At 42.7% G+C, this 22,160-nt stretch overlaps 1 protein-coding gene across 2 annotated transcripts in view; it reads right to left on the bottom strand.

Moving 5' to 3' along the window:
- The window catches only part of AGPAT4 (1-acylglycerol-3-phosphate O-acyltransferase 4), a 123,735-nt gene extending 101,852 nt beyond the window's left edge, over nucleotides 1-21,883 (bottom strand). Inside the window, exon 1 of one of the 2 annotated variants that reach the window (XM_008528163.2) lies at nucleotides 21,537-21,883. The gene's annotated coding sequence lies outside the window, so the exon portion shown is untranslated. Of the gene's footprint in view, nucleotides 1-21,419 lie in introns of both variants that reach the window. The other variant, XM_070603206.1, reaches the window with a different exon arrangement.
- Between the last annotated feature and the right edge of the window lie 277 nt (nucleotides 21,884-22,160).

The following is a 22,160-nucleotide window of genomic DNA, read 5'->3' as shown; positions in this document are numbered from 1 at the left end:
GTGAATGCAGAGGTTTGTTTTTAAATATGTTGAGATCTTATGTTAAATCAATTTCCTATGCCCTTTGGTTAACCTTTAACAAGATCATTTTCAGTGTCAGTTATCACAATATAAATGTTCTAGTAGTTAGACTGGATATATCATAATTATTATCTTATTGCCTCATTGGTGTATATTTAGGCTTCTTTTTTGCCTTTTCAATAATAAATAATAGAATGACTAATGATTCACAGCATAAAGCTTCTTTTTTTTTTAATGAATATTGGTGTATTTCTTTAGAATAAATTCCCAGATGCAGGATTTCTGAGTTGAAGGAACGAACATTTTAAGGTATCTGGGGAATATTGCCAAATTGCTTTCCAAAAGGTTTGTAACTATTTATGTTCCTAGCAGCAATATTCAAAAATACCCATTTCATCACATTGTTGATATGAGTTCTCATTTAAAAATGACAAAAACCAGACTAAAAAAGTTGAGTCTCATTGTTTTAATTTGCTTTTTTTTGAGTGACAATTGAAGCTGGATATTTTTAAACATTTATTAAACCATTGCTTTTTCCTACATAACTTATCTTTCTATCACCCATTTATCTCTTGCATATTGATTTGTGTGAGCGCTTCATATATGAAGTAGAATGACTTCTTTCCTATTCCATTTACAGTGACCAATTTTTTTCAGTTTATTTGCTTCTATGTGCAGCTTATTGCAGCTTTAAATAATTACAAAGTAAGAACTGTGATTTCTTTCATAAAGTTTAAGCTTAGAAAGGTCTTCCTTCTATCCTTCTTGTCCTGCAGAAAACGAGTCAACATTCACCTATTTCATTTAGTTTTTCTATCTTTATTTTTAACTATTGGGTCTGTCTGACATTTATTTTTGACTATGCTGCTCTGTGAGGATCTAAATGGATCTATTTCTAAATATTGAACCAGCTGTATCAAAGGCATTTATTGAAAGATCCTTCTCTACTTCGTTAATTCATAGTACAATTTCATACATTGAATGCCAATAAACAGAGAAGAAATAAATCATAGGGATCGATACTCTAGCTGCTTATTTGTAGATGAGACACTGGCATCTAGAGAGTCAGATGACTAGCCCCATCACTCAGATGGTTGGAGATAATGTTCTGAGCACTCTTTCTTCCCTTTGCCTTGTTCTCGTGGTCCTCCCACCTGGCACCGTTTCCTCTCTTAGAGGCAGTAAAACATTACTGTGTATTACAGATCTGCCTTTCTCAATTACCAGTTAAAGATGCACAGGACATCAGGAAGCTGTACCCAGAACTATATTCATGCCAACATAATCTTGGGCGGAAATGAGCAAAACCAAGGTGGATGCAGAAGCCACTTCCTGGACCTTACTCTTCCCAATCAAAGATCACAGAAGTACTCTCAATACTCATAAGGGTATTGCTAGCTCTGATATTGTACAAATCTACCTGTAGGATGGTTTCTGCAGGAAGAAAAAAGTGGAGAGAGAAATCGTTCAGATTTTTAAAGGAGATGCATTATCCACTAGAGATTGGGGAATGGAAGCTCTAGTGTGGCAAGGAGTTGTAATTGTCTTCTTAACTGGTGCATCTCAAGAATCCAGAATGGGAATGCATGTAGGAATAGAGAGGAAGGCAAAGCCTCCGGAGGCCCCTGGGCCACCTTCTGCTGAAGGACTAAGAGCCTAGGACACAAGGAAAAGTGAAGGGAGTCGTGGGCAGCAGCCAGTGACCGAGTCCTGGTGGCGGGGATGAGAGACTGCTCTTTCCAACCCAGAAGTTTGTTTGATTAATTGTTATTTTTGGTAACAGTAAATAGAACTTCCACGTGGTGAATTCCTAAACTTTGAGGACTTCCTTAACAAACTCAATGGATTCTTTGTGTCTTGACCAAACCAGACTTTCCTTTTGCCTCTGCTTTTAGGTTATGAGCTCCCTCAGTGTCAGAGACCGAATATGTCATAAATGAGGGGCTGGCCCGGTGGCACAGTGGTTAAGTTCGCACGTTCCCTTCTCGGGGGCCTGGGGTTTTGGGGTTTGCCGGTTGGGATCCCAGGTGTGGACATGGCACCGCTTGGCAAGCCATGCTGTGGTAGGCGCCCACATATAAAGTAGAGGAAGATGGGCACAGATGTTAGCTCAGGGCCAGTCTTCCTCAGCAAAAAGAAGAGGATTGGTGGCAGACGTTAGCTCAGGGCTAATCTTCCTCAAAAAAAAAAAATTAAAATTAACATTAAAAAAATCATAAATGAATTAGAAATAATTACAAATAATTACAAGTGAATAAATAGAAAATAATTACAAAATATTAAGAGGAAGCCTCAGCAATTTCTCTTCTTGTAAAAATTCTTCTCTGGGTAAATCATAAAATTGGAACAGAAAGACTCAGAAGGGCCAGGAAGAACAATGAGGAAGTACGTTTTGTGACAAAAAGATGTTTATAGCATACAGTCAACAAAAACATGTATGACGTGTGGCAACTTCCTAAGTCACGTGCGTCTCTGTGCTTAGGAAGCACTGTGGATGGTAAGTCACCAAATGCTTTTTTAGTTTCTGAAATATTTTAAATACACAAAACACACAAAAGGTCTTACCGTGTTGATATTTAGTCACGTTTGCTTAATTTTTTTTAAGAAATAAAATATTATAGATATTGAAGCCACTTCTTCAATCTGAGGTTGAAATTGGTGTGTTTCCTTCTATATTTGTATTCTTTTACTGTATGTATATGTATTCACAAACAATATATAATTTTCATATTACAAAGAGGTGCTAAGTAATATTTGAATGCTTTTGTGATTTCCTTTCTATATTCAACACTATGCTTTTGAAGTTTTATGAATCTAGTTTAGTCATTTTAATTGCCGAGGAGTATTCTTTTGCATGACTATAACAAAAATTAATCTATTACCGTATTGATGGACATTTAGGTTATTGCCAATGTTTTTTCTCTGTTACAGATGATGCATTAATGACCCCTGGAACTGGAATTGCTGCACCGTTCAGACATGCACCTCCAGCTTCTCCAGATAGTAACAAATGGCTTTTCAAGAATGTTGGACAATTACCGCTCCAGGAGGATGTTCTGGATTAGCGAGATAACGGGAAATCATCTTTTCTTCTTGATGCTTCTCTGTGCTTTCTAATTATTCCCCCAAAAGTATTTACCACTTGGGTAATATATTTAAGTTTTTTAAAAAAAAACAAACTGTGACACAGCATTTTTCAGATTACTTGAGAATGTTAGCATATATCTTGATATTGACAGTGCGGCTTTACTAGTGTACCCATTTTACAGACGGGGAAATGGAAGTTCTACGACTTGTTTAGTTGATTATTAACCTGTTTGGTCCCGTCCCTTCTCTGAGCCCCAGTGTCCTCTTCTAACATCCCCATCACCCTACCTCACCAAGCTCTCGAGGGCACAAAATAAGACAACTGATTTGAAATACGAAAAAATATTAAAGTGATTTATATACATATATATGGTTCATTGGTTATCTTTTTTCATGATTATGTTCTTTACATCTCTGTAACTCCTCTGTACACAGAAAGAGATAACTAAGTATTGGGAATATGGGAAAAATACATTCTTAGAAAATCTCAAGGTACCATTTCAACTGGTTCTTCTCATGGAAACAAGTATAGTTTAGCAAATGGTTTACTACTAGGAGACATTTCTTTAATCCTTGATCTAAGCTTTATTCTAATAGCAATTTAATTCCTAAAGATCAGTAAACACTGATTCAAATGAGAGAACAAAAAAAATGGATTCGATACGAAAAGCAAGTGCTTTTTAGTTTCAGATAATGCTCTTCACGGGACTTCCTGCATTCTCAGAAAGCAAATCCTGGCAGAGTGGAGAGCTCTGGAAATACAATGCTAGGCTCAAAAGAGCTAGTGCCCTAAAACTGTTAGGAAAAAGGCACAAACTGCTGACACACCCAGCAAACGGTTTTTACTGTTCTGAGGGCACTACAGAGCCAGCTAAGCTGCACAGCACTTCTAATCCAAAAGACACACTAGGTTGGAGGGGACACAGCTTTGGTTCCCTGGGATAAATAATCACCACTACATAAGTTGAACCAACAGCTCTTCTGACAGTACTTCATTCCTTTCCTGTGGTATCTCACACATAAAATTCTCCCGCAGTAATTCTTTTTTAAAAAAATTTTCCCATGTAGTTTTTTTTTAAAGGTATGCTTTTTTTTTTTTTTTTTTTGGTGAGGAAGATTGGCCCTGAGTTAACATCTGCTGCCAATTTTCCTCTTTTTTTTTTCTCCCCAAAGTCCCAGTACATAGTTGTATATCCTAGTTGTAGGTCCTTCTAGTTCTTCTACGTGGGACGCCACCACAGCACGGCCTGATGAGTGGCATGTAGGTCTGGGCCCAGGATCTGAACTGGTGAACCCTAGGCCACCAAAGTGGAGCATGTGAACTTAACCACTCGGCCACGAGGCTGGCCCCTCCTGTGTTAATTCTATCATAGCATGTTGATATAGGTCTGAATAGCAAAGGGATTTGGATCTGAAAGTCTGAGACATCTATGCAAATCATCATTGCTTCCTTAGCCTCAGAGATTTTGGGAAGTAAATGAAAAACGCCTGGCTTTGGTTCCTCAGGTGTTAAACAGAGTTACCCTATGACCCAGAAATTCCACTCTTAGGTGTCTGCCCCAAAGAAATGAAAACCTAAGTCCACACGAAACCTTGTACGTGAATGTTCACAGCAGCATTATTCATAACGGCTGAAAGATGGAAACAGCCCTAGTGTCCTTCAACTGATGCACAGACAAACAAAATGTGGTGTACTCTCACAATGGAATATTATTCAGCCACAAAAGAGAACGAATTACTGAAACATGAACATGGATGAACCTCAAAAACATTACACAAAGCGAAAGAAACCAGTCACAGAAGACCACCTATTGTATGACCGTGTTTATATGAAATGTCCAGAATAGGCAAATCTATAGAGACAAAAAGTAGATTACTGGTTGTCCGGTGCTGCAAGGGAGAGGGGATGTGGAGTTACTGCCCATGCGTATGTGGTTTCTTTTTGAGGCAATGAAATGTTCTAAAAGTGGATACTGGTGATGGTTGCACAACTCTGAATACATTACAAGTCAATGAATTGTATAGTTTAAATGCATGAACTTTCTGGTATGTGAATTACATCTCATAAAGTCACTTAAAACACAAAACATAAACTCCCGGCCTTACAGAAGACAAACCATAAGCATAGTCAGCTTTCAGTCCACATGTGAGGTAGCCACACCTGTCTTGCCATTGTTTAAAGGAAGGAATGAATGAGTCCTTAGAGTGGAAAGGAGAGTAAGGGGAGTTGCAGCCTGCAAGAAAAAGGCACTCTCTCCTCTCCCAGAGAATAGAGCAAGATGTTGGTGCCCAGGTCTGCTGGTGTGACGTTAGTGCCCATGAGAACACTATAGGGATATAGAATGGATCCTTCTAAATTGGTGTGACCTCTGTGAGACTGAGCCATAAATAAAGGTAGGATGGGAGCTCACCTTTCATCCTAAGTGTAGCTTTGGGCAAAGGCTGTAAGGATATTAATCATCCCTAAGTTTTCCAGGCAGTCTCAAAGAGCAAAGAGAAATCAACCCCAGCCACGCAGGCCAACAGCACCTATTGCCACCATGTAGGATGATTACGCTTTGTGCTTAAGACCCAGAGAACATCTTCAGGGGGTCCAAGGTTATCTCCCCTTCACACAAGGCTGCTTTGAATATCTGAGATTGAATACCCTGCTTATTTTCATTACTATCAGTGCTACCCACCAAAGTAAGTAACAGACCATATTTGCTGCAGCAGACTGACTGTGATGAAATTCGGTGAAATTTCAGGGCTCAAATATGCAAAAGAAATGATACTAGAGCAAGAAAGTCAGCTGCCCTTTAAGGGCCAACCAGAACAGAAGGTGACAGACAAGGCTTGCCTGGAGGAGCACCCTGTGAGGCAGGGTGGTGTCTGGTGGCTTACGCTGTCCCGCAGGAGCCAGCACGGGGCTGCGCACAGCAGACACTTACAGAAAGAGGTCGTGAATGAGACTTGGTGAACGGCCAAAAGGTTCATTTAGTTAATTAAATCATCAGGGAAATAAATAGGGTCATGTGTTGCTTAACGACGGGGATGTGTTCTGAGAAACGCGTTGTTAGGTGATTTTGTCGTTGTGCGAACATCACAGAGTGTAGTTACACAAACCTAGATGGTGTAGCCTATTACACACCTAGGCTCTATGGCATAGCCTATTGCTCCTAAGCTACAAACCCGTACTGCATACTGTAGGCAACTGGAACACAATGGTAAGTACTGGTGTATCTAAACATATCTACACATAGACCAGGTACAGTAAAAACACGGTAGGAAAGGTAAAAAACAGTACACTTGTATAAGACTCTCACCATGAATGGAGCCTACAGGACCGGAAGTTGCTCTGGGTGAGTCAGTGAGTGAGTGGTGACTGAATGTGGAGGCTTAGGACATTATTGGACAGTAGTGTACACTTTATAAGCACTGTACGCTTAGGTTACACTAAATTTATAAAAAGATATTTTTCTTTCTTTAATAATAATTTAACCTTAGCTTACCGTAACTTTCTTACTTTGTAGACTTTTTGATTCTTTTAAATTTTTTGACTCTTTCGTAATAACACAGCTTAAGACACAAACACAATGTGCAGCTGTACAAAAATATTTTCTTTCCTTATGTCCTTATTCTATAAGCATTTTTCTATCTTTAAAATTGAGTTTCTTTTACTTTTTAAACTTTCTTGTTAAAAAAAGTTGACCTACATGGCGCTGGTCCCGTGGCCGAGTGGTTGGGTTCTCGCGCTCTGCTGCAGGCGGCCCAGTGTTTTGTTGGTTCGAATCCTGGGCGCGGACATGGCGCTGCTCATCAAACCACACTGAGGCAGCGTCCCACATGCCACAACTAGAAGCACCCACAACAAAGAATATACAACTATGTAGTGGGGGGCTTTGGAGAGAAAAAGAAAAAAATAAAATCTTAAAAAAAAAAAAAGTTGACCTACATATGGTTGGGATCATCAATATCACTGTCTTTCACCCCCACATCTCGTCCCGTTGGAAGGTCTTCGGAGTCCATAATACTCATGGAGCTGCCATCTTCTACAAAAACAAGGCCTTCTTCCGGAACACCTCTTGAAGGACCTACTTGGGGCTCTTCTTGAGGAAGTGTCACTCTTTCCAGAAATATGTCCATGGTCGTTTGCTTGGTTTTTTTCTTGTTTTCATCAGAGGTTTGCTTGTAAGCAGATAATGCACCATGAACATTCCTCTCTATTAATGAAAACCCATCAGTGTTGGGGTCCATGTTTTCAAACTTTTTAAGGAGCTTGTTGAGGTCTGAAAGTCTTCTGTTAAAGCCCTCACTACGAATTTTCTTGGTGGTTCTGCTTCTTTTTCTTCTCCTGCTGTTTCCTTTTCTCTTGCCTCTTCTTTAGCTATGTGTTCCTGTTCCAGTTCCAACAGCCCCTCATTAGCCAGTTCCTCAGAAAGCTCCTCTAGGAGCTCCTAGATGTCATCCTCATCCGCACCCAGGTTAAAGCTGCTTACCATCTCAACCACAGCCTTGCGGATTTTTGCAATATTCTCATCCTTGGCAAATCCTTTGAAGTCATGGATGAACCCCTTGAGTGTCTTCTTCCAGGGGCCACTCATATATCCACTCCTTGGTGACATCACCCAAGCCCAAGCAAGGTTCTTGATGCAGCCATAGGTACTGTAATCCTTCCAGAATTGCGTCAGTGTCTTCTCGAGGCAGCAAAGCCTGGGCAAAGGTCCTCCTCAGGTAGCAGGCTTTAAAAGCTGCTATAACTCCTTGATTCATTGGTCGATCAAAGAGGTGGTGTTTGGAGGGAGAAACACTGCTTTGATATTGGGATGAAGATCGCCAATAAAAGGAGGATGTCTGGAGCCTTATGAACAATAAGCAAATCTTGAAAGGTATGTTATTCTCCAAACAGTACTTCTCCATTTCACTGGCACAGCAATTCAGCAGGGCATCTTGGAAGAGGAGCTGGGTCATCAGTGACTTCTTATTGTTCTTGCAATACACAGGCAGTATGTGCTCACTGATAAGCTTGAAGGCGCTGGGGTTCTCACTGTGCCAGATCACAAAGGGTTTCAATTTGTAGCCTGCAACATTGTCCCCAAGCAAGACTGTTATCCTGTCCTCAAAAACCTTGAAACCTGGCATTGACTTGGCCTCCTTTTGGATGATGGTCCTTTCAGGCATCCGTTTCTAGAACAGAGAATTTTCACCGATATTCCAAAAATCCTTCAGCTGCCTTCACATCAGCACTTGCAGACTCCCCACTCACTTTCACATTATGCAGTGAATAACAATCCTTGAATTGTTTAGACCACCCAGAGCTGGCAGTAAATTCAACACTGTAGTCAGGTCCAGCCTTTTCATTCAACATTGCAAACAAACCTTTTGCTTTGGCCATGATTGTCATGGTGCTGAGAGGGATACACTTCTGTGTCTGGTCTTCAGTCCAGGTCATTAGAAGCTTCTCCATGTCTGACACAGGCCCTTCTCGAACTTTTCTTAGTCTCATTTGCCTTCCATGAAGCAGATCCTTTAACAGCTTCCATCACTTTGTTCTTGTTCTTTAAGATCGTAGCTATGGCGAAATGGGGCATGCCGGACTGGCAAGCAATAACCATCACTGATTTTCCACCTTCACAGTCCTTAATCACTTTTAATTTTGTTTCCAGGTCAATCACTCAACATGGTCTCTTACTGGCGACATTAGCAGTGGATTTTGTATACTTAGGGGCCATGGTGAACAAAATAACATGATATTAAGTCAAGCACAAGAGAAAATGATGCAATCAAGATACACGGGTAAACACAAGAGGTATGAGGCTGCCGACGTAACACAGCATACTGTTTTACAGTAAACTTTTTTTATATAAGTAGAAAGAGTGAGCTAATTTGAAGTAGGAAAGCTCAGTAACTTAGCTATACCTCTCTTCTAGGAATGTATGTTGGTTAGAGATGATAGACTCTTCCAGACTCTTTCTACTATAACTTTCCCCACGCCATTAAAATAAAATCCAAGAGATGTTGGGAAAAACAAAACAAAACAAAATCAGGGATAAGGGATTTCCTGAAACTGGTTTGATCCTCTTTATTCCTTTTATCTTCAGTTATGAAGTAGACCCTTAGCTTCTCATAGCACTCTTATAACATGGAACTTGGAATACTGAGCATCGAAAGAGGATAGATAGCATATCAACTTTAACTCGAGCAAGGACTCGAGAGCTAAAGAGCTGGTTTGCCTTTATGGGCTACGCAACCCTGGGCAAACTGCTTAACCTCAGTTTCCCCATCTGTAAAATGGAGATAATAGTTCCCAGTGTGGTGAGGATTAATTGTTTCTAGAACCCTGCCTGGTACATGATAACCTTGGAGCTATCATCATCATCATCGCCATCACCATCATCATCATCACCATCACCACTGCCTTTGTCCTGGCTCTGGTTTTCTTTTTGTCCAGAGTCACTTTCTTGCTGGCCACCTTTCTTCTATCAAGTGGTTCCAGTTTTTCCAGCCCATCAGAATCACCTAGAAAACTTAAAAATAAAACAAAAACAAGGAACCAGAGATAGGATCAGCTGGCCAAAGGTGGGTGATTCTAATGGACAGGAGGGTTGAGAACACGGGTGAGACTCTGCCACTTAGACCTGAATAAAGTGAGTGAGATGCCCCTCCTTGCTTGCTGCAGCCGTGTCTGCTCTTCGTGTCATCAGTGGCTGCATGTCATGACTCTGCCTTGAAGACCCAAGTCTTTGTGTTAGGTCACCAAGCCCTTCCACAGTCAGTTCCATTCCGGCTCATTCTTACTTCCTTTGATGAAACTGCCCATTCCTTCTGTTTTAGCTTCGATCAGAAATGAAATAGGGAATATATGCTCTTGGAGACTCCATTTTGTGTTTGGGAATCCAGCTCAGAGCTCAATTTCCTGGAAGGAGATCTGCGGCCAGGAGCAGGTAGCAGCCCACCTTGACTCCATTGATGGCAGACTCCTTCCTCACCTATGTCAGCGGGAGGACAATATTTTTTGAACAAAAGAATTTTCTGAAAAGTTAAAATTCATAACTTAAATTTCCAAAAGTTAAAGTTGACAGCTTCTCTTTGTTTTTGATAGCCATCTTTCCAGTGTCATCCAGCCTTTTCTGCCTTAGTAAAAGGAGTAGGTTGGCTACAACATAGACAGCTCAGGATTGTGCTTCTGCTGTACATCAGTGAAGCTCTCAACCACTAATAATGTTTTTAGTTGTTCTTTCTTTTCTGCCTTGCTATCAATCATTGCTTTTTCATAATTTACCTGGGAAAACAGATAACCAAGCTTGTTAAGATGGTAATTTCACATGTTGTATAAATAAGTTCAGGGTAAAATCAGATTAAGCCTAATAAAGTACATAGGCTTTTTTTTTTTTTTTTTAAAGATTGGCACCTGAGCTAACATCTGTTGCCAATCTTCTTTTTCTTCTTCTTCTTCTTCTTCTTCTTGTCCCCAAAGCCCCCCAGTACATAGTTGTATATTCTAGTTGTAGGTCCTTCTGGTTGTGGCATGTGGGACGCCACCTCAGCACAGCTTGATGAGCAGTGCCATGTCTGCGCCCAGGACCTGGGCTGCTGAAGTGGAGAGTGCAAACTCAACCACTTGGCCACAGGGCAGGCCCCCTACATAGGCTTTTGATAATAATTTTTCTCACTTTGTACTTCAGATTTGGGGTTTTGTTCCACATGGTTGAATGTGTCCCCAACTAGATATTTTACCATCCCTTAAATGGGATATGTTCTAGCCGACTTGTTGGATTAATCTAAATTAGATAACAAATTCCCTGTGGTCAGAGGGTAACTTTTCTCCACTTTCAACAGGCCCCATACATGCCTATTGACTGCCCTGTGTCTCGTGAATATTCTAATATGAATTGCGCTGGAATAGATGGTAGTATTTCTTATGCGCAGACCCTCTAGCACCTTAATGTCTTGACAGCACTATTTCCAATTTCAAATGACTACTAAGAAATGCTGAGTCAAGTGGCACTTCATATTCATGCTTAATAACATGGTTTTAAAGAGCAAGGACACACACACACACATAAATGAAAGAGGCCCACCCTTCTTCCTTATTATTCTCTAACACATCAAAAAAATCTTGATTTGCTTCCGTGGGTGAAGTCCACAGTGCAGATTTTTCTGCTCCAATGACTTATCATAAAGGAAAAAGAAGCGTTTTATTGGGGTAGTTGGCACTGAGTTTTCCTTTTCCATTTCTTACAACAGGCTCTATCCAAGCTTCTTATTTCACGCAAGAGGTTTCTTCAATCCCCCTGGAGAGTGTGAGACCCTGAAAGTGATGGGTACCATTATGACAGCTTGTTAGGAGATGAACTGGCAAATTTCACACACCTGACTGTTTTGTTCAGATTTCAGATAAGATAATCCCAAAGAAAGAAGCCTTTATGAGAACAAGAGGATAACCTGATAAAAGAGTGGTAAAATAAAGGATATCAGCAAGCAGTAAGAGGTAAAGCAATTCCTTATCTAAGAGACAGTCAAGGTAAGGGGAGAGGAAGAGAGCGCAGAAAGAACAGAACAAGTGCTGGGCTAATCCAGAGAAGAGATTATTCCAGCAGAAGGGAGAGAAGGCCCAAAAAGGTGGGTGACCAGGGACAAAAAGAGAGACCCAAGCAACCCTCCATCAATTATACCATGAGGAGCAGAGGGACAGAGAATAAAATTTAGTCCAGGCAGGCATATCTCACGGATGACTCATGCCCTGCCTGCCATCCCATGCCCCAGACTCACCATTTGGAGAGGGTGGGAAGAGGGAAATTCAGTGGAAAGGCAGGACTATAAATCTACACTCCTCTCCCACAAAGAGTCACTGAGAGGTCATCCCGTCAGTTTTCTTCTCAAAAATTTCCACAGAAATATTCCCTTCAGCAGAGGAAACTAATTCTGAAGGTTCTGGAGCTATGGCCTAAAGCCATCCAAACAACCAAGTGTGAAAAGTCTGCTGTTCTGTCTTAAAAGTTCATGCAAATTTGGCCCGTTATATCGTAGCATATCCACATTTGTTTTATTTGAAAAAATTCTTTTCTCTAGGATCTTTCAGCAAAACTGATGCTTGAGTGAGCTGGGCCCATTTTATCCCGCAGCTCTGCACGCTCGTTGGCATACCACCAAAATGGCCCTAGGATGTGGCGGTTGAAGAAGTTCGTGTCTACCCTGCACCCTTCCTTGACCAGGTCAGGAAACGAGGACACAGAATGGGCCAGGTCACTTCTCTGTGTCAGGGACAGCACAGACCAAGAGACAGTCCCTGGTCTCAAGGAGCTCAAGGTCCCATGGAGAGTAAGCAGGTGGCCATGGTTGGGGCCCAAACCCAGGCATTGCGACTCAGGCATGCTCCTCTTTAGGTCATGCTGCTTTGCACCGTCCCTAAAAGGCCCCCAGTCTCCACCGCCCAGCAGAGAGTGTCTAGAGAAGGAGGCTGGGCTGTCTCCAGAGTCTCGTTAATGAAACGTTCCTGCAGCCTTTGACAAGGGGAGGACACCTTAGCTGACACAAGAAGCAAGATTGTGTCAAGTGGTACAAATGTTATTAGGAAACTGCCGCTCAAGGCCAGCCCAGCACCCACAGGCCACAGCTAGATCCCAGCCTTTCAAACCATATTCCAGAAAGGTACATCTTCTCTGGGGAGTAAAGCCTATTTAAGACCAAACTACCTTAAAGGCAAATCATAGTTCAGCCTTTTGAGAAGGCTGAAAGAGTGGGAGAAGAGGGGAAGGAAGTCTCAATCGGGCTAAAATTGAAACCAACATAAATAATTAAAATAATCAGGCGCACATCAAGTATCTCTATGGTCCTCTCTCTCCATTTCCACTACTTAAACTTTAACCCTATTAATCTTCTAGAAATGGAAGCCAAATGAGAATTTTAATGACACCATGAAACCTTCATTATATCATTTGGTCTTAAGTAACTTAAATTTCCCCAGGATCCAGGAGGTTAAGATGTAGAATTTCTGCCCATTTTGAAGCTAAGAAAAGTCCTTTCACCCTAAAAGAAGATCCAGGGAAATTGTGGGGAAGAACATATCGTACAGGTATACACGATGCTTTTATAATTCTTTACGGAGCAAAGTCTCAGGCTTTGCTCCACAAACAGGTATTCCTAGCTCTGTGACTTTAGGAAAGTTAGTTAACCGATCTGTGCCTCAGTTTTAAATCAGACTCGAGAAAATAATTCATAACCCACAGGGCTGGAGTAGGATTGAAATGAGACATGACACGCAGAGCACACAACACAGTGGTAGGTGCTGAATAAAGGATGTTGATTATTATTCAAGTGCATAATTGACTACATTACGAAGCATAAGATAAATGATCCTTTGGGAAGAATATTATAGAAAAGGTTTTTTCTGTACTGACTATTCCAGAGTCTAAGAGGCCCTCTGTTCACCCAGTTACCAAATCCTGTGGCTCTGCCTCCTGCAGTTCTCAAACCTGGTCCCTACTCTGCATCCTCCTCCAGAGGCCTGGCCAGGGCCCTCCACCTCTGTACCCTGGACAATGGCACCAGCCTGGTTGGGGTCTCCCTGCCTCCTGCACATTGTCCCAGGAATGCTGTAACCCCATCTCGCTGTCCACTGTCTGCACCCCTTCACCACCTGGCCGCATTCCTCTCATCGCCTCCTGACTCACATGCCTCCCTCCAGCTTTAGCTGTCTCACCTCCCAGACCTAACTCAGGGGTTATACCTTCTCTAGGACACATTTCTGAGACCCCAGACCAGACCAGGCAGGGAAGTTTAGTCGTGCCCCTTTCTGTGTCCCAAAAGAGCTTTGGACACTCCTCTTCCCGCCACTGAGTTAAAATGATCGATTTAGATTTCTGTCCTGTCCTCCAGGCAGACCCGGCCTCACTCATCTCTGTACCCTCAGTGCTTGGCCAACCAAGGCTGGACACAAGGATTCCGTAAGAAAAATGCTGTAAGAGGATTCTGGATTTGCTTGGGAAGTTGGAATCACAGACTGGCTCCACTCACGCCAATCTTTCATGTCCTGGAAGGGAGATGGGAGAAGAGCGGCAGACAGAAGGAAGGGGCATGATAGTGATTGAGCACGTAGTGTATACCAGGCATTGCGCTGGGGAGCCGGGTCCTTACCTAAACGAGGGGCAGGGTCAGCAGGTCCGAGGACAAGCAGTAAAAGTGGCCCTCTAGTCTAAGTGAGAAGTGCTGGTGACAGAAAGGGAGGGAGAGGCTTGAAATACCCTCATTGACTGGGTGTGGGTGCTGAGACACAAGGAGAGGCTAGTGAGACTGGATTGTGGAGCGCATGGGTGAAGGAACCTAGGAAACTGGGAATAAATCAGCAAATCCCAGCAGAGGCAGGTGAAGTTAGCTATGCTGAAAGGCTCTCGCAATTCTTTCTTTAGATACGTTAATCCATCCCACCAGAGGGGGTTGTTCCTCCAAGACTTTCAGCCAGCTGGGCTCAGCCAGGCTGCAAGGTAGGGGGGGTCTACCTAACAGAGTTGTGTGTAGTGGGCGGGGCTATCACACCACCAGCCCCGCCCCAGCTGGCCCTTGGCAACTTCGGGTTACAAGGTGATTCTCCATCAGGTTTGCTGGGAGAAGAGAAGGCAATAATATTTCAATACTTTCTGCTCTTCACTTACAATTTTTCAATTCCCGTCTATTCATTAATTTAAATGAATGACAAGCCCCTTGGGTCTGGTCCCATCTTTGTACACTGGTGAGTGCAAGTTAGTCCTGAGAGATGGGTTTGCTTGGCTCAGGGAGTCGACTCGCTGGATTTCTGAGCGTCAGTTGTAGGAATTTCCTAATGCAGTGGTTCTCAACTGCAGGCGACTTTGCCCCTCCAGGGGACAGTTGGCAACGTCCGGAACATTTTTGGCTGTCATAGCTGGGGTGGGAGGGACTACTACTGGTATCTTGAGGGTGGAGACCAGGCATGCTGCTAAACATCCTACAGTGCACAGGGCTGCCCCCACGACAAAGAAAATATTTGGGCCAAAATGTCAACAGAGATTGAGAACTTGCCCTAAAGGAAGGTCAACCTGGGATGACCTGGCTGGGAGGTCATCAGATTAGCAAATCTGACCCTTGACTCCCATGCCCACCTCTTCTCTGGACAACGATACCAATTCCACGCCAGGTGCTCTGCTCTGTGCTAGAAACAGTGCAATTAGAAACACCCTACCATCAATAAGTGCCAAGTGCATCATGGGGATAGAGGTATAAAGAGAATTATCAGAGAAGGTGATAACACCCAGAAAGAGTGAGCGTTTCTGAAGGATGAATGGGATGGAGGAAGAATGTCAGGAAAACAGAGGCCAGAGGTTCGGGAGATAGGCACAAGGGTTATGCACTTTTGGGGAAGGAAGCTTTGAATCTACCCTTCCCCATAGCAGAGGGAGAGGAAGGAGGGATGAGCCAGAATTACTTACACCGGGCCCCAGTGGGAAGTTTCCGATGATTGCATTGATTGTGTGCTGATAGCTGAAGCATCCTGGGAAGAAGTACTTCGTAGGGACAGACTCTTTAAAATTTCATCAGCCTGGGTTAACCTCTGCCCACAGAGGTGATGGCTCACGAGGGAGCCGATGGAGATGGGAACAAGACCAAATCTGACTCTCCGGTCAATTCATTTCTCCCATTCTCGTTTCAGAGTTTGTCTAAGATAAGAACTGGCAGCGTCTTTTCAGATAATACTCTGCCTTTAAACTCAGTGATAGATTTGTTGACAATCAACAACAGAAAAGAAAGCCTCGGACTCTATCCACCCACAGCCTTGGGAACCATTAAGAGCAAACACCCCAGGTATCCTTAAGAGCAACTTCTCAGCAAAGTTCAATCTTCGGTGAAAAATTGGTCTTGAGAACAGTTCACATTTAATTTGATGTATGGACTGCACTCACTCAGATATTTTAATCACAGGGACTTTGCCTTCCCCCACCATATCACCTCTCTGGCTGAACCACGAGAAATCAACACAGCCCTGAAAACGATAGTAGCTTATCTTATCAGTACTGTTATTAGCTGTGCCCTCAAGTTCTAAAATGCTACTTTCTCTTGCAGTGTTTCTGCAGCAACTAAAAACCAGGATGAAGGGCATGCAAGTGGAAGGCCTACGTGGTAGAGATCTGTGCATTATTTCAGAAGTATTTACTGCACGCCTGCTACATATAAGGCACTGTACTGGCCCTGGGCATAGATGGATGAATGCAACACCAACGAGATGGGAGTGCACAGGGGTTCAGAGGGAGGGCTCTGGGAGGCAATAGTCTTGGTTCAAATCTCAACTCTGCTACTTATTGTGATACTAGGTGACTAACTTCCTCTCTCTTATCTTTACTTTCTTTATCTGCAAAATGGAAAGTGATAATAGTTTTTACCTGCTTGGTTTGTTATGAGGATAAAGTGAATTAATAAATATGAAGTCTGTAACAGATTGGCACATAGGAAGGCCTCAGTCAAGGTGGACTGTTATCATCCCATCTATCCTACGGGTTGGCAGGTTACCTCGGCATCTCTGGTGGTTTCTACTGGTTACCTGTCCTTGCCCAGACTGAGGAATAATTTCCTGCATGAATTTTAGTGTCCAGCTTCAAATTACCATGAAGTCCAAAATGTGCCTCCTCTCTTGCAAGATCCTACATAGAAATGACCATGAAATAGCTATTATGTAACTCAAGTACGGAGGGTGGGGATCTGTGCCGACCAGATTTATCTGGAACAGCTTCATGGGGATGGGAGAAGCTCATCTCATCTGAGATAAAATAACAAAGAAGAATAAGGGGCACTTGCTAAATGTTTTCTCTGAAGGCCAGACAAGGAGAGGTGGGTGGTGTTCCATACAAGCTTTGTTATGTTGCCCATATAATCTCCGTGCTGAAGGTAGAAATTAAGTGGGGGCAAAAGAGTTGTACTAAAAGGAGCTTCATGACATCAGGAAATCCAAACAGGAAGTATTATGACAAAGTTTTCACATTCGTTATTTTGGGCGTTCAGAGTTCATGTATTGAAACCTGCTTGGTTTTGTTGGATGGAGACATGGACTTGCAACATGTTACGGAAAATCTAGCTCTAAATGACAAGGGGATGTCCAGTGAACTCAAGGGCATATAATTTAGGAGTCTCTTTTAAAAATGCTACACTTTGAGTCCGTCTGGAAGGAGCCATAGTCTGGAAGTTTGCAAGTAGCTAACCACGAGGGAACTTTTGAGAGACTAGATTGCTCAGTTTGTACTTTTCAAAAAGATAATTACAAGTCTTCTGGATTCTGTTCCTCTATGTTTCCAAGGTCACAAATCCCACTTCGTCCCACTGAGTTAATCAGCAAATGTTTACTGACACCAGCCATAAGTTCAACCAATATAGAAGGTAGAAGAAAATTATACAATGGATAACAGTCAACCGCGAACCACTCTCTCCCTCTCTGCCCAGCAGAATCTATGTATAAAATTGTTCAATGAAAGTAGCATCTAGTGCCATCAGCCAACAAATGCCTCTATCAAAAATAACACCCCTTGGTTTGAGGGGCTGTTCCTACCTCTGTCTCCCTGCTAGTCCCTGAGCTTCTTTAGGGAACAAATAGTTTCCTATTATTGTTATATCCATAATATGTAGTGCCTGACACATGATACTCAACATCATTTGTTGAGTGGGTGAATAAATGGATGGGTGGATGGATGATGTGTGTATGTATATATAAATGAATGAATGCATGAATGGTGACAGAAAGGTGGGACTTAGGGTCAAAAGAAGAAGCAGAGTAAGCCAGATTGGAGTAACAAAAGGAAGACAAAAATGAAGACAGGCAGAAAATCTTAGTGGAGCAAGAGTGTGTCTTGAAACATAGAGAAAGGCAAGTTAGATAAATTGTTCGATAGTAATGTTCACCAAAAATTGGTCTTATTTTAAGATATTTCCTCTTATTTGGTCATTAGAAGAAAATGGAGATCAGCCAGTCACAGCATCTCCCTCAAAAACCCTTCAGATATCTGAAAACTGGAACTATTTATTGTGTATATAGCTTTGCTCACAGTTATGTCCACAGCACTTGGCACATAAACACACAATATAAATTGTTAAAAGAATACGTTCATGATTTAAACTTCCTCTTTCCCACGGCCTTAGCAGCGAGCCTCTTTGGTCCATACAGGCAGCCAAATTTCAGAGTTCCAAAGCTTGCTTTCCAAACAGATTCTGTCTTGGACAAAGCTGACTGAGTTAGAGTCGCCAGGGCTCTGGGTGATATTGGGTGATTATTAAGGCTTGATCACATATGTTTCTCTAAACATTTGGTGTCAAAAACCACTCAGAACTGTGAATGCAGCATCTTTCCACACCCCTTAGACCTTCTTTTCAGAAGACAGAGGACTGCACAAAATGTAATCAGTTTGCCAGGTGCGCATGTGAGCATCCCACAACTGAAAGCGAAGGCAATGGTAGGTATTATCTGAATGACGTTGTGAGGGCATATGGGGTTCCCTCTCCCAAATTTCTTACTTTTCAAAAGTCTTATTTAAGTCTGGTCTTTACTTCCTGAGCTTCAATTCAAAAATCATTGGATTAGGAAGGATTCCGCCTCCTATTTACATAGTCTTTCTTGCTCTGCTTTAAACAAAACTCTGTCCCTGAATCTGGATCCACTGGTTCTTTCCACCAGCACACAGTATACTTGCTGTACGTCCACACTGAAGATGGACTTCCCCCTGCTTGAGACAAGAGCCATGGACCATCTCAGCATCCATCCCTGTTATCTGGGATGTTTTGCCTTCTTCCCCTTCAAGTGTCTGTCTCCTCTCCTTCAACCCTCCAACATCATCATCCTCGCAATACTCTTCTCAGACTAGCTGTGTCCCGCTTTCTCATCTCCCCCTCGCCATGCCTCCTTCTCTCCAGCCATATTCATCCACACATGTTGTCACCCCTATTGGTGGATTTTAAACTCAAGAGCACAGACAACTTGTATTTTCTTCACAAACTTCACAGCACCCATTTCAAAGCCTTGCAGATAGTGAAATCCCGATACAATGGTGACTGACCCTAACCTCAGATGTTATTTCCTCTGCACCCCCTCTCTTCACCCTCCGTCACAGGACCCTGAGTTGGCTTTGCATCTATAACTCTGTTGACCTTCCCCAGGTCAAGACTGTTAATTATGTTTTTAACCTCTACTCAGGGTCCTATTAATAGGATAGTATTTGGGGGATTTTTTTTTTTTTTTTTGGCTGTGCTTCCAAATGATTCTTGCTAATTTTCCTTGCTGAGAAATTCTTTGGTCTGGAAAGTCAAGAGTGCCCACATCACAGACTTTGACTTACACACTGTCCTTCTGCTTTGCAGGGTCGCGTGGTAGCCGTAGATCTTTGAGGACCATTTTCAGGCTAGAGAAACAGTAACTTAGCATGACTCTTTCCATACTCTTGGCAAACATGGAAAACCTACAATCCAGCTGTTCATGTGTACCAACACGTGCTTTTGAAAAGGAGAGTCAGACTTCTTTTAATGACACTTTTCTATCTTTACGCCCTTTAACGAGTTCTCTTGTCTTGAACCCCATTTAGTTCTAGTTAGTTTGCGCCATGCTATTCATCCCCCTTTTTCAGACAACTTTTGTATCTGAAATACCCAAGACCTCTTGCACTTTAATAATAAGTTTTATAAGTCATAGATAATAGCATGTTTAGAGGTTCTGCAAACAGACCCTCGTTAACACCACCCTTCTTCCTGCTTCCCTGTGAAGGGGTTCCTTGGAGGTTTCTGAGTAATACTTTCGGCTTCAACAGCGGGAAGGCACTGTGAGGGCTAAGCGATCTTCACAAATCTTTAGCCAAAATTACAGATAATTTTAAGACTCGAGGGTGAGATTACTATAGATCTATCTTAGAAAGGCTAATTTGATAATTTGAAATGCCCATTAAAAGAGTGGTGTCCATTATCAAACATTTCCTCAGATGTAGCGAATAAAAGCATCAATTTGACTCCTACCTGATAATAGGTCCGTTTGGACTGTCTTTCTAAGAGAAGTGTGACTAGCTTCTAATCACATTTAACTTTGCTTATTACTAAGTAGGTGACACTTTTCTCTCATGTTTTATATTTCCCTTGAAAATCAGTTCTTTTTCTCTCCATAGAGGATATTACAAAGATTTAAAATGTTCTCTTAGGGCTATTGACTTGTCCCTTTTGTACCTGCCCAATTACACACAGACACACACGCAGACACACATACACACATACCCACACACACTTTCTCCCTTATTTCACCATACTTTTTTTCCAACTGAAGATGCTTGCCTAACAGTCACCATGGGGCTAACCCTTTCCCAGTTTTGAAAAAGACAAGTTCTAGGGACCCTCACCTTAACAAGAGTGGACAGCGTGGGTGATTCACGTAAGGAGGATGTGCAAAAAACTGAGAATTCTGCTGGTGGTTCCCATTTGTCACTTGCTCATACTTGTTGAACTTTAGATTTTGTGCTAAATAAGTTCGGACTAAAGCAAAGACTCTTCTTTTAAATATTTAGACTTTTAGGCGAACCTGGGCAGACAGTAATATATCTATCAGGGCTGATTCTCAGATACCCTCCAAAACTTTCTTCCAGGCTCTCACCTCTTATAATTATGAGGGCTCTCCTTCCCTTAGTTTGATCACAGCTTTATCATCACTGTCTTGAGAACTGCTCAGATTTTTCTAAAAAAAAAACCCACCTCCAAAACATCAAATCATTCCTTTTGTAATTCCTAGATAAGATGGAGAAATTCATAGACCGAAAATTAAGTAAATAAAGAGGTAATTACAAATGCCCGTTTCCTTGACAACTCCCCTCCCCCAGCCCTCCGGTGATAGGGAAAAACCAAAATGAATGTGAGGAGGGGTAGCCACAAAGCCATGCTGGATTTTAGCAAGCCAAGGCAATAACCAGCGCGGAAAGCAGCGGACTCGGAACGAAATACAAATAAATCAATTTATATCGGGGCTGCATTTGGTGTAGTATTTCTGTGGTTGCCATAGAAACGCCAGAGACGGAAGAACATGTTGCCTGACACAAAAGAGACCGATCTGTAACGGCCACCTTCTCCCCAGCTTCATCTATTGCAGACAAAATGCTTTAACCCAAGGGCGAGAGAAGTCGGGGGAAACGAAGCCAAGAGCAGCAGCTCGAAACCTCAACCTGGAAAGGAACGCTCACCCAGCTGAGCACAAAGAAATGGTCCTTTTGTAGCAGCAAAGCCCCCCTCTGCCATCCAGGGTTATCCCTCCACGTTCCCACTGTCGCCTCACTTCCTTCTCCTCCGCCTTCCACTCTTCCTCTTTCTGTACCTACCCCTTCCAGAGGTTTTAATGAAATCCAGCCAAGGAGAGAATAATAGTGATAGAGGGATACGAACATCCGCCACGCCCAGAGGTGAAGTCGCCTGGAAAGAGCACGAATGGCACATACCTCCTTTCTGGCAGCCCTTGACACATGGACTTAGAAAATCAGAAACTGAAGGGGAGCAGGCTGGGGTGCAGAAATTGCCACTAGTTTATAGGAGCTGTAAGTCAGCCAACACTGGAAAGAAAAAGCGAGACTCCACCCATGGGGTGGACCCTTCGGGAAAAAAAAAAAAAGTGGTCCTCAGCTGACGTCTCTCCCCACCCCATGTCACTTCCTTTTAAAGCTACAACTTAGCTGTTACAGGCAGGGAAGATACGAGCTGGTGTAATATGAGTCATCCTCTTCCCCTTGCAATTAGTGTAAGGAAGCGCTCCGGTCGGCTTCACGTTTGAAATCTCCGGCTGGAGAACCTGCCAGAATCAGAAACAAAGCCCGCTAGGTGGCCTTTCCTTTTCTGCCTCGGCTCCCAAACCCTGTTGCGTCCCTCTGCCGAAATGGCTCCTCCAACCTCAGCTCGGACAGACTCCAACCCCCGTCTGTGTTGCGACCTGGAAATTGTCCCCAACTGGCTCATGTTTCATTCAGCAAGTAGCCCATCAAGGTGTTTTGTGAAATACCCACACGCTAAAAATCCCCCCTCACCTCTCGCTGGTCCGCTGCGCGGGCAGGAGATTGCATTCCTCTCAG

Source organism: Equus przewalskii, chromosome 32, assembly GCF_037783145.1.
Source record: "Equus przewalskii isolate Varuska chromosome 32, EquPr2, whole genome shotgun sequence".
NCBI classification, from domain to species: domain Eukaryota; kingdom Metazoa; phylum Chordata; class Mammalia; order Perissodactyla; family Equidae; genus Equus; species Equus przewalskii.
Note: the sequence above shows the minus strand (reverse complement) of the source record. Positions and strands in the feature narration are given on the sequence as shown.